Source organism: Bison bison, unplaced genomic scaffold, assembly GCF_000754665.1.
Source record: "Bison bison bison isolate TAMUID 2011002044 unplaced genomic scaffold, Bison_UMD1.0 scf7180017864472, whole genome shotgun sequence".
Lineage (NCBI taxonomy): Eukaryota > Metazoa > Chordata > Mammalia > Artiodactyla > Bovidae > Bison > Bison bison.
The window spans coordinates 5583634-5591304 of record NW_011495033.1 but is presented as its reverse complement, the minus strand read 5'-3'; the positions used below and the strand labels follow the sequence as shown (position 1 = coordinate 5591304).

Sequence of the window (7671 nt, the reverse complement as noted above, 5' to 3'; positions counted from 1 at the left end):
CTTTGCTATGGACTTGTAGTTCTTGACATATTTTGAATATTAACCCCTTCCAGATATATGGTTTGCAAATACTTTTTCCCATTTCCTAGGTTGTCTTTTCATTATTTCTTTTGTTGTGCAGAAGCATTTCAGTGTGATATAGTCCCACTTGGTTTTATTTTGATGCTTGTGTTTCAGGTCTCATATCTAAAAAAATCATTGCCAAGACCCGTGTCAAGGAACTTTGTCCCTATGTGTTTTCTTCTAAGAGTTTTATGGTTTCCAGTTTTGCATTTAAGTGTTTGATTCACTTTGAGTTAATTTTTGTGAAAGCTGTGATCCATAATGGACACTTCTAATAAAGGAAGATTTTGGAAACTTGAGTACATGAGCAGATGAAGGGATGAGTGAGGGCCTAGGAAGGACACTGTGCAAACAGATCAGTTTGCCAAGACAGACTCCTGCAGAACACCCCAGTGGGTTCAGATGACAGCCAAGGACAGAGGGCAAAACGTGAAGCCAGGCCTGGGGGCCAGGGGGCAGTGGGCCAACTCCATTTGTTCATTGAGTGGGTGTCTATGAATCACCTACCTTGTGCAGACACCAGGCACCTGAGATATATCAGTAGCAAACATGAATCCCCCGCCCTTGGGGAGCTCATATCCAGGGTTAGTATAATGTGTGGCGAGCAGCAGTGACCCTGGGGGAGCCTGGCCTATGTGTGCCCAAGGCTGCATCTTCCTAGGAATGTGTTTATAATAATATTATTAATTGCAATAACAGCAGTGATCATTTATAAAGAACCTATAGTATTGGTAAAGAGCATTTCAGTTTTTTAAGAAATTATTTTTGGCTGCGCTGGGTCTCTAATGAGGTGCAGGAGCGCTTTGTTGCTTGGGCTCAGGCTTTTTCTAGTCGCAGGCTCTTCACCGTTGCCTGCAAACAAGCTTCTTGTTACAGAAGCAAACATGCTGCTTCTTCAACAAAAGAAGCATGGGCTCTAGAGGGTGGGCTTAGTTACCCTGTGGCATGTGGGATCTTTCCGGACCAGGGATCGAACCCATGTCCCCTAAATTGGCAGGTGGATTCTTCATCACTGGCCCACAAGGTAAGACCCAAGACCATTTCAGTTTTAAGTAACAGAAATGCAACTTGAACTGGCTTAGGCAACTGAAATGGAAAATTTTTGCCTATGTTTTAATTTCTAAAAATACCAGGGGTTCCCTAGCTGCTGGCATGGTAGATCTGGGAGCTCCAAGGCCATCACCAGAAGTTTGCATCCTGCTCCATCTCTTGGCATTGCTATCTTCTGACGTCACCGCACTGACGTTCATTCTCACATGTCCAAATAATAAAAAATGGCCTCAGGTAGCTCCAGGCTAAAAGCAAAGAGCAAACACCTCTTTCATTGTTCCAGAAACTTCAGGGAACTGTGGCAGGGACTGGTCTGACTTGGGTCTCATGCCCAGGCCTGATCCAATCTTGTGGTCAGTAGAGATGTGTGGATTGGCCTGGATCTGGCAGTAGGGGTGGGACAGCCCTATTTACCCAGTAGGGACAGAAGGAAGGAGGGGAGCTTCTCAAAAGAGAGCAGGATCACTATTGGACAGGTAGCCTCCACGATGCCCTCCCCGTACTCTGCTTTAAGCACAAACCTCGTGTCCATTAGGCATCTCCACAGTTCCAGGTGGTGAGCCCAGTCTTATCCCCACTGTACAGATGGGGAAGGCAGCTCAGAGAGGCTGAGCACCTTCCAGCATCACATACCCCGCAAGTGATGGATAAGGAGTGTGGACTGTTTCGTACTGGACACAGGTTAGTGGGGGATGCCACAGTCTCTGACCTATAGCATGGAGTCAGGATTTGACTGATTAGACCCAGTGAATGGAACAGGAGAGATGATGGGGACACCTTTATCACTGGTACCTCTGATGGTGAATTTGGCACTATCCGTATTCCCTCCTCAGTCCCCAACCCCGTGGCCGTGATCCATCGTGTATCTGTCCTCTTGGTCAGCATTCACTGAGGCCATGAAGTGCAGACCCAGGCGTCAGACTGCTAAGTTCCCTCAAGAGTGGGCCCTCTGGCAAGGGATTAAGGGCTGATACATTAACTTGGAAGTGGAATTCCAGGACAGCTAGAGGGAGGGATAAGAGAAAGGAGGTCGGGAAGAACAGGAAGCAAAGCAAGGTGACGTGTAACCACTGTACAACAAACCCCATCTGGAAAATGTGCCTCAAGTGGTCCAAGGGATGGAGGATGAAGGAATTTATCCTCCTGTCTCATCTGCTGTTTCCAAACTCAGTCCAGCTGCTTGGAAATCAACACCCAAGAAGCAGTTATTGATAGAAAGCAAAGTTCCTTTTAATCAGAATACCGGCAGTCTGGGGAGATGGTGCACTCAGGTGTTCCGCCAAAACCAGCTCTGAAGAGTCTGCGTGGCCATGGAAGTTTCTAAGGGGGAAAAGAGAAGTCAGCTCAGTTAATCACAGATGGAGGGGGTCAGAGGTGTCATGATCCCCAGCTGTGTGCAGGCTTGTCGACTTCTTGTGATCTTTCTTGTTAGATGCTATCTTGTTCCCACCATTTGTTCATGAGATTACTGAAGGGGAAGCTGGGGAAGAGATCTGGTCACCTGGTAATTACTTATTCTTCATTTCTACTTCTTTGATCTGTGGGAAGAACCAGCAGGTTAGGCAAGGTATTTTGTGACCACAAGATCTGAAAGGTGTGCTAGGTTACTGACGACAGGGCCTCCTGAGCTCTTTCCTGCCGAAGGTGCTTAAGCTACGGCTCAAAGTTCGTCCCGAAAACGAACTCCCTCCACGTGTATGGCTTGAGTTCTTCAGCCTCTTTGGCCATTTGGGATCCAGCCCCCTTACCCTGGCATGTGGTCTGGGAGGGGTCAGCTTCAGCTGTGGGACAAGAAGTCAGGAACCTGGTGGACAGAGGAGGTGCAGAGGTATGCAACACACCCACAGCCCAGTGAAGTGGGGCTAACAGCACCTCCCGAGGGTTGCTGAGAAGACTTGCGATAACGCGTGTAAAGCGCTTGCTAGTGTCTGGCTCCCAGGAGGTGAGCTGGACTGACCATTAGTTGGTTTTGCCTGGAGGTTCTTGGGCGGAGCTTACTGAAGGGTGCGGTGGATAAGCTGCATCAGCCAGGACTCTCTTCTGTGGTGAGCTGGCTCAAACGAAGGGAAGGCTGTATTGAACCACAAAACTGAGGTGCATCTGGCTTCAGCACAGTTGGACCAGGAGAAATGACCCAGGTTGATCCATAATCTGAGCATCGAGGAAATGCTCTCCTCAACCTCCAGGGACCTGAACCAAGAGAAGACTGAATAAATCTCTAGGACAAAGGCAGGTCAGTGGTTGGTTGGGGTCAGGAGAACTCACCATAAAGGGGAATGGGGAACTTTAAATGTTCTACAGCTCGACTGCGGTAGTAGTTACGGGGTGTACACATTTGAAAAAACGTATGAACTGGACATTTTAAAATGGCTGCATGTAAAGTATACCTTAAGGTTGATTTTTTTTTAATGAGACCAAAGAAAAATATAGTTTTCTTAGGACCCTTTCTATGACAGAAACACAGCTCAGGATAGTTTTACAAAAAATGAAACGCATTCATTGGCTCATATAATCAGATTAGTCCAGAGATATGGTCAGTTTCAGGCATGGCTGGGTCCAGCGGCTTACTGGTATCTGGACAGCATACTTTTCCCACCTCTTGCTTCTTTCCTTTTTGTTGGCTTCGTCCTCAAGTGAAGAACAAGAGTGGTCACCAGAAGTTCCATCAACCCAGCAACTCCCATGAAAAGTGAATGCCTCTTTCCCCATGGCTGCTGCAGAAATCCCAAGGAGGGCAACTCAGTTTCCAGCTGGGACACATGCCAGCCTCTAAAGCCAGGGGATGGGGCTGGCCCCATGCAAACCTCAGGGGTTGGGAGGAGTAACCCCCACAGGAAAACATGAAAGGGCAGAGGACCTTGGGTCAGGAAAATCGACAGATGGTCCTCACCTCTCTCCATGTACCCAGAAGGCAGTGTTATCACTCATGCCTACTTCAGACACCTCCACTCAACAGGCGCCAGGCCATCAGGGACGGGCCCCAGACTCATTCAAGACCCAAGGCTGCTTTTCTGCGATCGCACAGGCTCGGTGTGTTAGCTAAATATAAGAGTCAAAACAGAAAGTGAGCAGTAATCTCTTCCCCACCAGCCAAGGCAAACAGAGGGCTATTCCTGACTCTGCTGGGCCGTCCATCTGCACCCCAAGGAGGCTGGCGGGGAGGGAGGAGCTCTGGCCCAGAGGGAGGCCCTGGAGCTGATGGCATCTGGACTTGTAGGATGAACCCCAATGAGGGGGAGGATGCCTCCCTGGGCCTCGAGGGCCAGACAAGAGGCGCAAAGGGGCCAGCTTCTCGGTTCAGAACCACCATCCTAACAGGGTCTGGCCAGGGCAGGAGGGCCAGAGAGGAGATTGCAGGAAAGGTCATCTTTGTAGAGATCACAAACAGAAGACACTATGCAATGCCTGAAGACCTACACTCGCTTCCTGAGCAGCACAGCACAGCTGGCATGAAATGAACACGCTCTCCACGCTGACACCTCCCCAGGTTCCCCAGTGAAGTATCTGGGGAGGGGAGAAGGAACCACAACTTGTGCGTTCAGAATATGCCTAGAGAGTAGTCCTCCAGCGTTCTATTATGGCTATTAAAGGAACGCGGTGGGCCTTCCCTGGTAGTGAAGTGGCTATGACTCTGGGTTCCCAAAATAGGGAGCCCAGGTTTGATGCCTTGTCAGGGATAGAATGCAGCCAAAAAAATAAACATTAAAAAAAAAACAAACGCAGCAACAGGCTCAGGGGAGGCAGCTTTACCCAAGTGAAAGTCACTTAGTCATGTCTGACTCTTTGTAACCCCATGGACTATACAGTCCATGGAATTCTCTAGGCCAGAACACTGGAGTGGGTAGCTGTTCCCTTTTCCAGGGGATCTTCCCAACCCAGGGATCGCACCCAGGTCTCCTGCAATGCAGGTGGATTCTTTACCAACTGAGCCACTAGGGAAGCCCAAGAAGACTGGAGTGGGTAGCCTGTCCCTTCTCCAGGGGATCTTCCCGGCCCAAGAATTGAACCGGGGTCTCCTGCATTGCAGGTGGATTCTTTACCAACTGAGCTACTTAGGGAAGCTAGCTTTACCCTCAGCCTCAGGCTAAATGATTGCCCCTAATACAAACACCCACCAACTCCAGGATCTCAAAGTTCTGTCTTTAGTGTGGCTGCTCAAGGCTTCCAGTTGAGCTGAGGTTACTTCTGATCCAGGTAAGCAAGGTTGCTTAGGGCCACCCCCCCGACACACACCCAGATCCCTAAGAAATATGGGTAAGAGAAGACCAAGCTGAGGGGGCCCCCTCCCCATCTCCCACCATGGTGCTGGCTGAGCCGGCCTGCGTAACCATGCTGTCTTCTGGGAAGCAGGTTAAATGGATGTCGTTGCCGCCGAGAGCGTGTACTTGGCAGCACAGAGCTGGTGGGGAGCAGGGCGGGAGCCAGACGGAGGAGAGAGCCCAGGCCCAGCAAGGGAAGGCACGGCCCCGGCCCGGAGCAGCTGAGCCTGGGGGGGGCTGGCGGGAGGCGTGCTTAGCCCTCAGCTCTCATCTCTGCTGTTATGTCCAGGCCCTCCAGTCCTGCAGACCGGCCCAGGAACAGAGACACTTCCTGGAGCCAACACTGCGCCTGCCCGCTACTTCCCTGCACTGGCAGCTTGCCCAGGCAGCTCTCAGGCCAGGCTCCGGGAGTCCAGCTCTGCAGGAACAAGGGAGGGGCAGGGAGGCACCCCCAGCAGGCATCCTGACCCCGAGGGCCGCCAGCTCAGAGCAGGGCCCCATGAGCAAACCCCACACAGTCTCTGTGTCAGCCTGCCGGCAAGGAGCAGGGACCGGTGGGCCTCCGCCACCCCCCAGCTGTGAGACCTGGGCCATGCCTTTTGCGAGGTCTGCAAATAGGGTTAAACCCTGCCCTGCTCAGAACTGGGATCCTCGGCAGCATGCAGGCTGATGGGGGCAGACTGTGGATCTCAGCTGGCCACGTACACACTCGGCATTTGGGGGAGTAGGGGCCAACCACCCCGTCTCCCCAGGGGGCAGACACCTTCTCCGTGAGACAGTGGCGTTTACCCACCCACCTCAGGAGGCTGTGATGACCACATCTGGGTCTAACGACATATGCTTACTATAAATAGCAATTACAGAAAGCACTGGCCTTGGAGTCAGAAACTGCATGTCTATACCCCAGCTTGGCCGCATCCTTGCTGTGTGTCCTCTGGGGAGTCTCCTGAGCCTCGGTCCTCCGTCTGTAAAGTGAGGATCAAAAGTGACAGGGAGCAGCAGAGAATATCCTGGAAGTGAAAGGCTGTCAGCAGCAAACGGCCCCGTCTCCTCCGTCAGGTCCTGAAGGAAGGGCTGGAGGAAATCGCTGACTTGTGAGTGTGGAGCTGGCTAGTAGTTCTCTGGACACTTAACAGAATCACCTGAGGAACAGAAGGAAAACAAAGATACCAGGGCCTGGGTCCCTCCCAACACCCAGCAATTCAGATCCAACTGGTCTTGGCGTAGGAGGTGGTGCTGACATTTTTTAAACGTTAAGTGATTCTTCTGTGTGACCGGAGTCGGGAAGTGGTGCAGCAGCTTTACTTAGAACTCAACTGGGACACAGCCTACATTTTTGTTTGTTGTTTGGCTTGCAGGATCTTAATTCCCTAACCAGGGATCAATCCTGTGCCCTCTCAGAGGAAGCACAGAGTCCTAACCACTAGACGGGCCAGGAACCCTCCCCAGTCTCTGTTTAGAGAGGGAAACCCAGTGCCGCCCCAGCACCCTCCAACAAACTTCCTGGCTGGAGGCGAACTTCAGTCCCCGGCCCACTTGGCAGAAAGAAAATCAGAGACTTTCTGCCTCCCGATGGGCCCAAGGCCATCACGCAAGTGAATTACGGGCCCTCTCCCTTTCAGAAGCCCCACTCCTGCTAACTGAGTGAAGGCTGTACAGGTGGCACTAGAGGTAAAGAACCCACCTGCCAACGCAGGAGACCTAAGAGATGTGAGTTCAGTGCCGGGGTCAGGAAGATCCCCTGGAGGAGGGCATGGCAACCCGCTCCAGTATTCTTGCCCGGAGAATCCCATGGACAGAGGAGCTTGGTGGGCTGCAGTCCATAAGGTCACAAAGAGTCGGAGTCACTACCGAAGCAACTTTGCACACACGCACGTACATGCAAACAGAAAAGAAACCCTGGAAGAATCTATCAGATGACATGATCTCTACGTATGGGCACCTATAAGCCTCTTTCATCCTTCTGCATTTTTGAAATGCTCTCTGCACTTGGAAAGCAGTTCTTATATGATTGAGGGAAAACCAATAATGTTTTATTTCTTATGTAGTCTTTTTTAAAAGTGGACTTTTTTTTTTTTTTCCAGATGTTTTGGGATAAAGAATGAAGAAAACACTCTGGAACAGGAGGTTTGTGGGGACAGAAGGGAGGGACAGCTGAGTGGACGTTAGCAAATGGTTAGCTATGAAGAGGATGGGATGTGTTCTGTGGCCCTGTGTCCACCTGAGATGTGAGAATCACATTTCACGAGAGGCCCGCCCACCTCTCGCCAAGAAGTAATAAACATTACCCCCCCCCCCC

At 51.1% G+C, this 7671-nt stretch overlaps 1 long non-coding RNA gene across 2 annotated transcripts; it reads right to left on the bottom strand.

Annotated features, from left to right (window-relative positions):
* Window positions 1-1075: 1075 nt before the first annotated feature.
* Window positions 1076-4916, bottom strand: LOC105003979. Of its 2 annotated transcripts, none has more exons than XR_827172.1 (3): window positions 3710-4916; window positions 3112-3303; window positions 1076-2433 (listed from the first exon to the last, which is right to left on the bottom strand). It is a non-coding gene; the product is annotated as an uncharacterized LOC105003979 (long non-coding RNA). The 2 variants fall into 2 exon arrangements; XR_827171.1 differs by having other exon boundaries at window positions 3112-3827; window positions 4004-4916.
* Between the last annotated feature and the right edge of the window lie 2755 nt (window positions 4917-7671).